Source organism: Typopeltis vanoorti, chromosome 2 (assembly GCF_054136105.1).
Source record: "Typopeltis vanoorti isolate ZY-2024b chromosome 2, IOZ_Tvanoo_1.0, whole genome shotgun sequence".
NCBI classification, from domain to species: domain Eukaryota; kingdom Metazoa; phylum Arthropoda; class Arachnida; order Uropygi; family Thelyphonidae; genus Typopeltis; species Typopeltis vanoorti.
In genome coordinates this window covers 17,912,506-17,927,690 of record NC_143550.1, presented here as the reverse complement: position 1 = coordinate 17,927,690, position 15,185 = coordinate 17,912,506, and the positions used below count along the sequence as shown (strand labels likewise).

Genomic DNA, 15,185 nt, shown 5'->3' with positions numbered 1-15,185 from the left:
TCCATATGAATTTAAAGTAGTAATTATAGTAGCATGTATACATTCCACGGTGTTACTGGGGTGAATAAAAAAAGGAAACACAAATAACATTCAAAACACATTCAACTGGTTATTAATTCAACAATTAAGAATCACTTCAACAGTACTCCAATTTCCTAACCTATAAAACTAATAAGTGATTTAGTGTCTAATTAGTATGCATGAAATAAAGTTTGCAAACTTAATAAGTGCACATTATGAAGAATTTATGAAGACAAAAAAACACACGTGTTGATCAATTACTTTACTTACAATAAAGAAAATAACACTCGATATTTCAACCTCTATATCAAGGCCATCATCAGGAAAACATGCACACAAACAGGATACAAGCTACATGACGTTACACAAAAGTAAGCTAAATCTAAGTGCTTTGTTAATCATTTACATTAGCCTGAACTCTGGGGGGGGGGAATAAATATATATATATATATATATATATAAAATGAAAAACAAAAATAAAAAAATATTTCAAACAATATACAGATGATAAAAAATATAATAATAAAAAAGATTAAAAAACAGCAGAACTGCACATACATCTCTACAGTCCTATTATCTTAAGGTTTTCTTGAGTTGGAATTCTGTCATTATGTTCTGGATGCTATATAAGTTGCAGAGCAGATGGGTCTTCCAGATTCTTAGAATTACTAATCCATCAATCTTGTTACAAGTGAGATGTGGAATCAGCATCTTACCAGCTTCCTTGAATTTTCTTTCAAACCAAGTTTTGGTGCAGTGTAGGAACTTGGTGCCTTTCCCATTAATTCTGTGACATGTTCAGAGTGCATGCTCTCGCAGGCCAATTTTACCAGTGAAGGAAATGAATGTGTTCATCTTTTCTTGTTGGAATTGTGTGCCCCATTTCCCCTATATAGGGAAAGCTGCAGGTGCACTGGATTTCTAAACCCTGGTTGAGGGGGATTTTTGGATGAGCCGTATATATATAATTTTTAATTTTGCAGGAGGTTTGAAAGTTGCCTAAATATTTCATTATTATAGTGTTCTATCTATTTTTTCTGATATTCTCCTAATGTATGGTATGGCTATGGCATTTTTGCGATTTTCTTTTACCTTTTATGGCATTGTGGAGGATGTTGTGAATTGTTTTTCTGTTGTAGCCATTTGTTATGAAGGTTTGGATAATTTCATGTTCCTTCTTCAGCATCTGCTCATCAGGATAAATTATTAGGACTCTGTATTTGAAGATGCAGATGACCCTTAGTTTATGTTGGATGTAGTATGAATGTGTATGTGTGTAGATTTGTGATAGATCATGAAGGAAAGACAGCCTGAAGGAAGAGGAGTGACAAGTGTCTAGAAAAGGAAGTGTTATAAGTTATTGATTTCAATCTCGATGGTAAACTGGATATGTTTGTGTTGTTGGCAGATGTTGAACCAAATGGCAAATATATCATAAACATATTTGATCTAGAACTCGTTGCTCAAAGTCTTCCACATAAAAGTTAACAGTGGGAGGGGGGGGGGGGGCATGGCCATACTTTCTTTTTGCAGACAGAAATTATTTTGACACATGAAATACCTGAAGCAAAGTACATGGGCAAAGAGGGCCATGATATCAGGCAGAAATTTGTTCTGTAGGAGTAGAATCTTGTCACTGATTGAGATATTCTTGAAAAGAATATCTCAATCAGTGAGATATTCTTGAAAAGAGCAAATCATCTAAACATCAAGGCTACTGATAAATCTCTGTTGTTCAGAGTGATGTTTTTAATTTTGTTTATGAAGTATTGTGCATTTTTTCATGTAGGAGGGGAATGACCTACCAAGTCAATGTGTCACTGCTAGTTTCTTGTATAAGTGATAACTGGGACTGTCAATTCCTTCAACTACCAGTCACAGTGGTGAATTTGTTTGTTTTGTGTATTTTTTGCAGGCCATAAATTCTGGGAGTGTGGGCATAATGCAGTAACAAGCTTTTTCATTGTTATCTCTGGCCAAGTGATCACTGACTTGACTAATTCTGTTGCTTTCTTTTTCATGCAGTTTGTAGAGGGGTGCTTAAAGGTCAAAGATGTACAACTGAGAGGTGACCTCCACATAACCTTTAAAGGAATGTGGAGAACTGGCCAGGGCCTCTGACCTAATGTCCAATCCTCACCTTCTTGTGATTAACCCTGTTAGGTATCTACCTGGATACTGAACGAATGAGGATGGGCTGACAATTTGTGTTTTAGCCAACCAAATTGTATTCTTATTGGCTTAAACCACAAATAAAATGATGGTACAGCAAGACAGAATTTCATGCCGGCTAGGGCATTGCCCAGTTAAACAAAGCCCCATTGTTTTTGCCAGGGAACCAGAGTGAACAGCGAAAACTCAGCTACTAGAACAAATCCTGAGACACACCCCAAATCAACATCCAAGTTCAAGATCAGTACTATCAACATAAGAAGCTTGAATGGCAAAGAAATGAAGCTAGCTGAAGAACTGAATAAGTACAAGATCAACATAATAGAGGTGATTGAAACAAAATAGACAATAAGTGGTGAGATCTTTCTGAGCAATAAATAGAAAATGTTATATTCAGGCAATGAAAATCAAGGAAAAGGAGTAGCTATAGTATTTAACACTAAATGTGAGGCAATTCTTCTTGAATGACAGGCAATATCAAGTAGAGTGATAAGTGCAAATATCAGAATGTGGAACTAGACAATGAGACTTATTTGTGCTGAAAGTTTATTTTGCACTTGGTTAGACTATAATAAGTTTAGTTTAATCCTTTATCCAAGTGTGAGCAAACAAAGTTTGCACCTGAAAATATCTTCAGGACTGAGGAAAGGTAGGGCAACACCAGGCAACTTGGAGCAAAGGTGGACCAAGCTATCATCACTCCTATCTCAGTATCTCCTATGATGCAAAAGACATCTCCGTGCAGATATGTATAATGCTATGCATTAAGGGAAGGGCCACCTACCCAGACCAGTTTCGACCTTTGAGGTCTCGTCAGTGGGAGCCAGGCCCAGAGGTGGTGATACCAAGGTTGAAGTAATGCAGAACTTATATTTACCTATACGAGTTGCCACAAGGTGCTTTGACCTTATTGAATAAAAATCTCTGGATGAGAGAAAGATGTAGAAAGTTAGGATATTATTCTGTACACCCATTGAGGGTACATGGTAGGAATTTGACGATGACAATGATGTAATAAATTTGGTATGAAAATCAAGCAATAACGAGACAAACACAATGAAAATCGGCAGAAACAAAATATCGACTGCATTGTGAATGGAGAACCTATAGAACAAGTAAAACATTTCAGCTACTTAGGCATAATTTTTAGTGATGGTAAATTGAATATGGAAATAGACAACAGAATCAACAAAGCTGGTATTGTTGGAAGTCAACTGAATAAATTTATATGGAATAAGAGAGAAATTAGTCAAAGCACTAAATTAGCTATATATAAGCCAATTGTAACACATGGATCTGAGAGCTGGGTTAGAAATAAAAACACTTGATCAAAGACTGGAGACCACAGATATGAAAGTGCTGAGAAAGATTAGGGGTATGAAAGATGGCATCGATGGCAATATTATATTAAAAACAAGGATATTAGAAAAGAACTTGACATTGTTAGCATCCAGAAATATGTTAGCAGAGCTAACAGACTACAGACCCTTTAGGTCATGCACTCCAAACGTGTCACAGAACTGATTGGAAAAGCACTAAGGCCTATGAAAACATGATTTGAAAGAAAATTCAAAGTCTTGACAGATAATAGAATGTTTTGAAGGAAAATTGTAGATAGGAAGTTAGTGGTGATGTAAGTTTTTTATGTAGTACTATCATATCCTGCACACCTCTTGAGGGTACTTGTCAAGAATTTAATGATGCAGTTTGTAGGACTGTAGTTAGTACATTAGGAGAATATCAGAAAATATACATAGAACACTACAGAAATACAATATTAAGGCAGCTTTCAAACCTCCTGAAAAATTAAAGAGTATGCTCGGTGCATCCAAAGATCCCTTTACTTACCTCGCCTGCCCAGAATTTACAAAATCCAGTGCACCTGCAACTTACTCTACATAGGGAAAACAAGGTACACAATGTCAACAAGAAAAGACAAACTCAAACGACACATTCGATTTCTTCACTACAGACCCGTTAGGTCATGCACTCCAAATGTGTCACAGAACTGATTGGAAAAGCACCAAGGCCTACGAAAACATGATTTGAAAGAAAATTCAAGAAATCTTATGAGATGCTGATTCTTCATCCCCATCTCAACAAGAATGATGGATTAGTAATTCCAAGAATCTGGACTCTCCACCCAACCTATATAGCATCCAGAACATGTCAGAACCCCAATACAAGAAAACCTTAAGATAACAGAAGTGTAGAGATACATTTGATGCAGTACCACCCTAATTTTTTTTAAATCTGTATATTATTATATATAAAATATTTTAATTTGTTTATTTTTTTATTTTCTTTTTTTGTTTGTTTCAGAGCCACACTAGCCAGAAATCAGGCTAGTGTAAACTATTAACAAAGCTGTCAGATTTAGCTTACTTTTGTGTAGTATCATGCAGCTTGTGTGTTGATCATATGCATGTTTTCCTAATGATACCCTTGATATACAGGTAGAAATGTTGAGTGATATTTTCTTAATTGTAAGTAAAGTAATTGCTGAACATGTGTTTTTGTCGACATAAATAATTCCCCACAATGAAGCTTTGGGTTCAAGGTTATATGGTGAGTGGTCGGTGTAATTTAGCGCTCGTGTAAAATTGGTGATTTTTGGTGTTTTTTGTGTGTGTTTTTCCTTAGAAAATTGGTTTTATACTATATTAGAATGATTTTCGTGTTTTTAGAGTATTTTGTGTGTCTATATAACATATTTTATTGGGGCTGTCGCCACTAGAGGGATTCGTAGTGTGTAGTGTTAGTGAAAGCTCCGGATAAGATAAGTATTATTTTCAGTTATCGTTGATAAATTTATTTAATATTGCTTAGTTTTGTTTGCCTTGCGTCTCTTAGTGCATCTTTTTGTGTGTTTTTGGTGTGTTATAATTTATAATTTGATAAAATACGTTGCAAGTAATATGGCTCCAGTACGAAGGAAAATGGAGGCCAGTAATGATGGTTCACCATCTTTATCAAAGAACGGTAGTATAAAAGAGATGATTCAGTGTACTAGCTGCTAATGTATGCTTTGCGGAGTGCGGTTGGAGTGTGGTTAGATGATAATAAAGGAGTGAATGTGTGTAGAAAATGTAGAGAGAATGAGAAATTGAAGAGTATTTCGGATCGTGATTGTGATATTTTTGTCAAACTTCAGAATGAAGAAAATAGGGATATGACAAGAAACGGCGAGGTTGTACCAGAGAATTGTGAGAGTGTGAATGTAGAAAGTGTGAATGATAGTATTAATGGTTTTACTGAGAATAAAAAAGATGAGATAGACGCAATGAGTGAGATCGCGTTGTTGAATGGTGCGATACAAAGGGCAAAACAGCAGCTAGAACGTATGAGCAAAAGTTGACTGAATGAACCAGCCAATAATAAAAAGTATGACAGGAAAAATAGACGTATGAGTGTGAACATGAACAAAATGAAGGATAGAGTGCTGTATGTAGACTCGTTAGTACGAGGTGTGATAGTAGAGGATTTGACAAAATCGTACCAACCTGGTGCGACCATAAAGGATGTAACCGAGTCTATTAGAGAGCAAAAGGAAAGGGTGAAAGAAATGATTGTTGTGGCAGGTACGAATGATTAGACAAAATGGAAATGATAGAAGACCTGAATGAATTGTTTGAGGTAGCAAAAGAAAAGAGTGAGAGAGTTAGAATGATTAATCTTTTGCCATGGTATGACAGTGAAATGTTTAAAAGGAGGGCAATAATTGCGAATGACTTTATGCGTGGGTTATGTATGACGAGTGGTGTGGAATTTGTGGACGTGTGGAGTGAGTTCGATGGGCGAAAGGATCTATTTAAGATGGATGGCTTGCATTTGAATGGTTACGGTGTAAGAAGACTTGAGAAAGTGTTGCTGAATGTGATGGATGTGCAAATTCAGGGAAACTAGATTTATTAAGGGGGGGGGGAGTAGATATACAGTCCTTAGGGAGGCAGTTGAATGTAAGAATGAATGAATATAATATGCCCGAGTAAATAAGGACAACAAATCAGAGTGGGATAGTTAATATAAGGCATCAAGGTAGGGTTGGGGCTAATGGGGGTCTTAAATTCATGTACACTAATGCTAGGAGTATTAAGAACAAGAAGGAAGAGTTTTTGGCCATGGTTGGCACTTCCAGACCACAGGTTATTGGTATTAGTGAAACATGGCTGGCTGTAGATGATATAGCTAGTGGGATTGAATGTGATGGGTATAGTGTGTTCAGGAATGATAGGGAGAATAAAATGGGGAAGGAGTATTGTTGATGATAGCTGATGAGCTGCAGCCAAGGTGAATAGAAGTTGAATTGCAGGATAGAGAAAAGAGCACATTTGAGGCCATTTGGTGTGAGATTGTGGCTAGCAGAACTAAATATACAACTGGGTGCTGCTATAGACCAGGTGATGGAAAAGATGGTGGTGACAGTATGCACACAAGCAAATAGAAGAAATGAGTGGAAGGAGGGTGATTATTATGGGAGATTTCAACTATGGTCGCATTGATTGGAGTGAGGAGAGGACACACGGGAGGAAGGAATTTGATTTTATAAGGTTATTAAGGGATAACTATCTGCAACAGCATGTAATGGAAAATACTAGGTGTCAGAGAGTGCTTGACCAAGTAATTATATCTGAGGATTTGGCTGCAACAAATATGACCACATTGCCACCAATCGGTGAGAGTGATCATTGGGTCTTGACTTGGGAGGTGGCTAAAGGTGTAGAATTTTCAATTAAGACACGGTACATGTGGAATTATCGGGCTGGAAAGTATGACAAGCTTAGGAGTTTGATTGGTTCAGTGCCATGGCATGTACAACTGCAAAGACTAGAAGTCGATAGTGCATGGGAGGTAGTTAAGAAGTGTTTGCATGAAGCAATGGCTGACTGTATACCTAGAGTCCGAATAATAAATCAACTAGGGGTTAAATGGATGAATAACACCATTAAGCTTGAGCTGCAAAAAAAGAAACAACTATGGAGGGAATTTAAGGAGAAAGGTGATCGGCAGGCACACGAATGGTATAAAGCGCAGGCCAGAAGGGTAACGAGTGTGGTAAGAAAAGCAAAAAAGGATTACGAAAGAACATTGGCCATGCAGGCTAAAGAGAATCCTAAACAGTTTTTTAGATATGTAGCAAGTAAAAGGAAAAATGTACATGGCAGAATAATTTTAAAGAAAGCCGATGGTAGGGAGGTAACTGAATCAGTTGATATAGTTGAGTTACTGAGTGAGCACTTTGCAAGAATATATCATCCAGGTGGTGACATTGCAGAAACGAATGTACCAGTAGATTATACAGGAATTGTGGTGAATGAAGTGGAGGTGAGTAATCTATTGCATAACCTCAATGTCAATACACCTGTGGGATTGGATGGTATACCAGCTCATGTTGTATGAGAAGCAGCTAAAGAATTGTCAGTACCCTTGACCATTTTGTTTAATTTGAGTCTCGGGTCTGGGTTAGTCCTGAGGGGGTGGAAAGAGGGGAAAATAGTTCCACTGCATAAAGGTGGTTCCAAGACTGCTGTTGAAAATTACTGGCCGATTAGCATATCAGGAATCATTGTCAAGGTCTTAGAGAAATTAGTCAAGAAAAGAATACAGGATTGGATAGATGAAAATGGGATATTGTATGGGGGACAACATGGTTTTGTGAAGGGTAGATCATGCCTCAGTAACTTGCTCATGTTTTATAACACAGTGACGGCTGAACTGGATAGGGATAATGGGTTTACAGTAATACTACTGGACCTTGCCAAGGCTTTTGATAGGATACCACATAGAACCCTAATCAGTAAACTGGAGCAGATGGGGATAGATATAGGGTTGGTGAGATGGATAGGAGGGTGGTTGAAGGAGAGATACCAGAGAGAGGTTTATTCAGGAGTGGAGTCTAAAAGACGGCTTGTGACTAGTGGAGTGCCACAGGGCCCTGTTCTTGGACCACTGCTTTTCAATTTGTTCATCAATGATATAGGAAAGGATCTGAGAGGAAGTGTTCATTTGTTTGCTGATGATGCAAAGTTGGGTAGAGCAATTATGAGTGCACAGGATGTCAAAATTTTACAGGATGATTTGGATAGTTTGGAGGACTGGGCTAGGAAAAATGGATGTCAATTTAATGTGGCAAAGTATAAGGTTATGCACTTTGGGGTGAAAAGAATAGCAGCAGTATATCACATTGGTGAAACCGTACTCCAGGAGATTGATGAGGCCAGGGATTTGGGAGTGTTGGTGGATAGGGAATTGAAGTTTAGGGGGCACATTGCAAAAGTGACTAAAACAGCTCACCAAATCACTTGGCTTCTGAAAAATACTTTAGCATGCAGAGACAAACAAGTTGTTGTTCCTCTGTATCGAGCCTTGATAAGACCCCATCTGGACTTCTGTGCCCAGTTATGGGCACCAGGGTTTCTTCGTGATGGGGAGGAAGTGGAGAGGATCCAGAGACGAGTGACCAAGATGATAGCAGGTCTGTGGAATGAACCTTATGAGAATAGGTTGAAGATTTGTGGGTTGCAGAAATTGGTCGATAGGCGAAGGAGGAGTGATATGATTGAGACATTCAAATTACTGAAGGGTTTCTATAAGATTGATCCAGAAGATATTTTTGAAAATATGACTGGTGGTAGGAGGACTAGGGGCCATGAATGGAAGCTGGGCAAGAGTGTGGTTGACAAGGGTGTTAGAACTAGGTTTTTTACTTGGAGAGTAGTGAATGAGTGGAATAAGCTTCCAGAGTCTGTTGTGGGTGCTACGACCGTGAATGAGTTCAAGGCAAGGTATGATAGATACTGTGTGAATGTCGAATAGTTGTTCTTGACATGATGTTAGGGCCTCCCTCGATGAGTCTGTCGACTCCTTGGAGTTGCCCGGAACAATAATAATAATAATGAATGGTGTCCACCATGTAATCTTGAAAGAATTATAAGTATACAGGAAATGAACAATAAATTACTAGTTTCATAAGCAGTAAACAACACTGAAAATATAATGAAAATTTTTGTCTTCTGATGAGCAAAATAGGCCAGTCTGATTCATTTCAGACATGTTGATACAAGCTTAGAATTGGCGTATTACACTCCACTTTTTCAGGAATCAAAATTAGCATTTACATATGAATTTGTGGCATACATATATGCAAATTTATCTACAGTTTACAAAGTCATCCACTTTACCTAGTGTCAGTGGTTTCAGTGATAGTTCTTAAAACCATCAAGCAAAATGAAGTTCCAGTTATTTGAGTACCATTCTTTCATACAAGAAACATCCTGATGAAATCACTAGCCATGCTTGTCACTGACAGCATCCCGGGAGGAAAGAACCTGGAGGAAAGAAATCTAAATGTAAATGAAGGAAGCAGATTTACAGCCAAGTTGCATCCTACTGCTTTGTATGCTTATAGTACATCTACAAGGTCTCTGTAAATCAGCAATTCGTCACTAAAATATAAAATTTAAGTATGTATGTTGTTGAAACACCATTTTTTATTAAATAAGTGTTTTCTAGTAAACCATGTTTTCATGTTATTTTATTAAGTTTATTATACAATATTTCTCTAGTATAACACTAGCATCATCAGAACAAAAACAGTCCCCAAGCATAATAATAAATTTAGTTTAATCCTTTATTCCAGTGACAGCAAACAAAGTTTGCACCTGAAAATATCTTCAGGACTGAATATGAAAATATCTTCAGGACTGAATATATAGTGTTGTACTATCTTACCTTGGTAAGTAGTACAACACCAGGCAACTTGTAGTAAAGGTGGAGCAAGATACCAACACTCCTATCCCAGTATACTTACCAAGGTAAGATAGTACAACACTATATATTCAATCCTGAAGATATTTTCAGGTGCAAACTTTGTTTGCTCTCACTGGGATAAAGGATTAAACTAAATTTATTATAGTCTAACCTAGTGAAAAATAAACTTTCAACAGTAACCAAGCAAACACTTAATGAATATCAAAATCAAACCAATTAGATAATTATGTTTGAAATGCAAAGCAATGTCTTTCCTTAAAATCATATATGTATGTTGTTATTATGTAACAACTACAAAGATTCCACATGATCCACCATTTATACTTTATTCTCAATCTACACACAATCCCACTACTACCACTTACATGAAATTTAACCATACAGAGAGAGAGAATAATAAGAAGAAGACAAAAGTTCATCTTTCAAGATAACTCTACAAGATTATGTACTAGCCAAATCTGAATAAGACTAATTCATGCCAATTTCTAACAAGTAGATGATGTTAAAATTGTTTTAAAAATATGTCCTAAATTTATGCAGTGTTAAATCATTTTTAAAGAAGGCCAAGTCAATTTGTATTTTCAAGAATAGTATAACTGATTTAATTTTTACCATGTGCTGGATCAATGTGTTTGCTCTGATAATGCTAGTGTTACATTGGAGATATATTAGCTGCTAAATCTTTTAAAAACTGTGTTTTTAAAATATCTGAAAAATCTTAAATAGTACTACCATACTATTGGTTTAAAACCCTTTGCAAATTAAACTCTCTCACATACACACACTAGGAACTCTGAAAGCTCTGCTGTTTTTTCACCAACATTTAAGATCATCAAGAGATGTCATTCATAACTTTATGAAGTTGCAAGAGATATAAAAATGCCTTTTCCTTTTAATAATAGTTCATATCAATGTATTTACAATCTTTGTAATTGATAATGTCACACCACTACAGGGACATGATTTATCCATTAAGATGGTCATCATCACTTGTGGGGGGGGGAAAAAAAGCCTACAAAGTTGTCTGTTGATACTTTGAGCGAGAGAGAGATCACCTTCATGCTCCTTTTCAGCAAATTCTAACTATATAGTTCAGACCAAAAGAGAAGATTATCTCTCATGCAATAATTTATAAAATAAAGATTATTAAATGAAGTTTCTCATAACAGGCAGCTGAAAATCAGAATCCTGCTAAGTGATGCTGTTGCTGCATCTATCAATATAGTTGCCTTCTTTGACAGTATGAATCAGGTGGTTTTAGGAATTGTCAATGTACTTTCATGTGGTTGATAGCAAGTTATTTTATCACAAATAACTGAACAGATATCTGACAGAACACCTCTACGCAGCTTGCAAGACTATGGAGAACAAAGCAGAACTTCCAACCCAATTCCCAATCTAACCTCCTTATCATACAACCTAGTTATTAGGTATCTGCCTGGATAGTGAACAAAGAAAGATGAACAGGCAATTTGAGACTTAGTCAACAAAAGTATTCTTAATTGGCTTAAATCACAAAGAAAAATGGTACAACACCATGAAATGTCACGGCAGCTGAGGCACTGCCAAGCTCCCACTATTTTTTCAAGGAATCAAAGTGAACCATGAATACCCAGATGTTGAAACAAACTCAATAAAACTGAAGATAGTCACCATCATTGTGGTAATTATCAATTAAAAAGAAGCAGTTTCAACACATGATAAACTGCTGTTAAAAGTGAGCAGGATGGGAATGGATAGTCATCTGTAGCTTGATTACAGGGATGGTTGACTGATGGCAGCCAGCAAGTTGTAAATGGGGGTACAGTGTCCCAAAAATGTAAGGTGACAAGTGAAGTACCACAAGATTCTGTTAAGTTCTTTGCAGATGATGCTAAATTAAGAAAAACAATGTCATAAAGTTCTGGTGCGATGTTACAATAGGATTTGAATAGGTTGGTATTTTGGGACTGAGATGTCATTTCAATGTTGCTAAGTGGGAGAAGATGGGATGAGTTTTATCATATTGAAAGAACTTTGTTTAAGAAGGTGGAGGGGGGCCAGAGATCTAGGTGTACATGGAACTGAAGCTCAGGGAACACATTGCAAAATTAATATTACCCAAAAAAACTGCTGCTAGAATGTGAAGAACACTGACATGTATGGATAATAAGGTTACAGTTCTACTATATAAGATGCTAATCAGGCTTCATTTGCATTTCTGTTCAGAGATCTGGGTCACCTGACTATATTCGCAATAAGGAAATATTGAAGAGAGTGCAGAGTGAATAACTAATACTGTCTCAGCATTTGGAATGTTATATCAGACAGATGGAGGGAATGCAGTCTTCGTAGCTTGGTGGATCAGAAAAGTTGGTGAGATGCAACTATCAGACAATACAAGGGAATTATTGCATACATCAGGGACCATTTGCGATAAGCACTACAAAAACTGCATACTCAGAGTTGGGAAGATAAATCAAGTGGGAGTTAAGCAGATGAGTATGGATAAAAAAGCAAGAACTTCTGGAAAAGAAAAAAAAAAAAACATTCTAGAGGGAATATAAAAGGTGATCAGCATAATCATCAGCAGAACAAAGTGCAAGAAAAATGGGTGACTAGTATATGCTAAAAACAGCCAAATCTAAATATGAGAGAAAATTAGCAAGCAGGCAAAAGTTAATCCAAAAGAGTTTTTTCATTATATAGCAAGTAAAAGGAAGAATGACTATCGAAGGATGACTAACCAATGGTGATAGTAGAAAGGTGAGAGAACCAAAAATAAAATAAAATAATAAATAGTTGAGTTGCTGAGTAACCACTTTGCAAAGGTGTATCATCTAGATGGAGGTTTTGCAGTTGCTGATGTAATAGTCTGATGTCAGAATTGAGTTAGATGAACAGGTGCTCAGCATGCTGAAAAATATCAATGTTGAATACTGCAGTGGGACTGAATGGCATGTCAATCCATGTGCTATATGAATGTTCAACGGAATTGGCAGTGTCACTGATAATGTTCTTCAATCTGTCTCAGCTCTGGCAAGGTTCCATGGTAGTGGAAAGAGGGTAAGAATTCCATAAAATAAAGGTAGCTCCAAGACAGAAGTAGCAAATTACAGACCAATTAATATCTCAGGAATAGTGGTTAAAGTATTGGAAAAGTTGGTTAAAGATAAAATCCAGCAGTGGGATTGATATCAGTGCAATATTCCATGGTGGGAAACATACCTTTGTAAAAGGTAGGTCCTTCCTTAGTAATTTACTAATTTTATAATAGAGTGACAGCAGAATTAGATAAGGAAAATGGCTACACCATGATACTGCTAGACTTTGTAAAAAGGCATAGAAAACTGTTACAAAAGCCAAAGCAAATGGGAATATGAAGTTAATAAAATGGATGGGGGGGGGGGGGAGCTGATAGACACCATAGAGTAATGTATGGTGGAGTGGAATCCAGAAGAATGAGAGTGACTAGTGGAGTAACTCAGGGTTCTGAGTTATTCCATGTTGGCTTAGAAGTAATTAAAGATGAAACAGGTGAAATATTAAACAATAACTATAAGAAATTATATCCAGGCAATAGTTATTGAGGAAAGAAAGAGAAAGTACAAGTATTCATCACTAAACCATGAACATAAATTTTTTTGAATGGCATACAATTTCAAGTAGAGTGATGTGGGCAAATTTCAAAATGGGAAATGAGACATTTCTATTGCCTAGTTGGCCACAGAAGGTTCTACCAGGGAACAAGCACAGGAATGTTTTCATAAAATGGCAGCAGCTGACAAAGAATAACTGGTTCTTGTTGAAAATCTAACCAAAATAATAGGATATGAATATCAAACATACAAACATGATTGGAAAAAAATTTGGAAAATGGAGCAACGATAATCCTTTCTTTTAATAAATTTTAATCAAATTTATATCTAAGTGAGCAAAGATAATAATTATGGCAAGTACATGGACTAGCTATTACTAATATGTTGTTCCAACATTTTAAAAAAAAAAAAATTCAAATAGAGAGAACATACAAAAAATAAGAAATGTCTTGACTATCTTGTTATTGGTATCTCCACACTGATCCTTCAGGATATGAAATAGGAAGCGATCACCATTTTAAGCTACATAAAACAAGCACCACATTGAAAAAGAAAAACATATGCAAGCTCTAAAGCAGCTTTCAAAGTTGAACTGTAGACAGATTCAAATATATAAATGTAATTGGAGAAAGAAATTAAATCATTTGAAAGCATGGACAAAACCTAAGAGTCCAATGGCAAAAATCTGAAGAAAACGTTGACTGATTCAGCCAGGTAGGTATTATTATTATTCTTACAGGCAACTCCAAGGAGTCCTTAGACTTATCGAGAGAGGCCCTAAACATCAACCTAACTATTCTCCAAGCAAAAAACCCTAGTTCTAATACCCTTGCTAAATACACTCTTATTTAGTTTCCATGGGTGACCCCCTAGACCTGTTCTGAAAAATTTCCTCTGAATTAATTTTGTAAAAACACCTTTAATTTGTATCTCTCAATCATATCATCCCTTTTCTGCCTATCAACCAGTTTCTGTAACCCCAAATCTTCAACTGGTTTTCGTAAGGTTCATTCCATAGACCTGCTACAATCTTGATCACTCTCTCCACTAGATCCTCTTCACCTCCTCATCACGAAGAAACCCTGGCGCCCACATCTATGCGAGTCAAGATGGGGTCTTATCAAGGCTTGATAAAGAGGAACAATAACCTGCTTGTCAAAGTATTCTTCAGCAACCAAATGATCAGATGAGCTACTTCAGCCATTTTTGCTATGAGCCCCCTAAATTTTAACCCCCTATCCACTAACACTCCCAAGTCTCAGGCTTCATCAATGTCCTGGAGTATAGTTCCACCAATATGGTATTCAGCTGGTAATCTTTTTGCCCCAAAATGCATACCCTTACACTTTGCACATTAAACTGACATCCATTCTCCTTTGCCCAGTCTACCGATCTATCCAAATCATCCTGCAAAATTTTGACATCTTCTGTTATTACTGGTGTACCATTCAATCCCATAGTTGTAGTCACATTAATTTGTTAATGAACAAATTAAACAGTAGCAGTCCAAGAACAGAAACCTGCAGCATGCTACTAATCACAGGCCTTCTTCTGTACTCTACTCCTGAATAAACTACTCTGATATCTCTCCATCAATCACCCTCCTATCCATCCCCATGTGCTTCAGTTACCAATTACAATTCA

The 15,185-nt window shown here is 36.7% G+C and overlaps 1 protein-coding gene across 4 annotated transcripts in view; it reads right to left on the bottom strand.

Annotated features, from left to right (window-relative positions):
* The window catches only part of LOC150108853 (uncharacterized), a 383,408-nt gene that overhangs the window by 356,526 nt on the left and 11,697 nt on the right, over window positions 1-15,185 (bottom strand). For 3 of the 4 annotated variants that reach the window (XM_090403785.1, XM_090403777.1, XM_090403770.1), the window contains exon 2: window positions 9,375-9,521. The exons of the other annotated variant lie outside the window; for it this stretch is intronic. The gene's annotated coding sequence lies outside the window, so the exon portion shown is untranslated. The remainder of the gene's footprint in view (window positions 1-9,374; window positions 9,522-15,185) is intronic. 4 annotated transcript variants of the gene reach the window in all.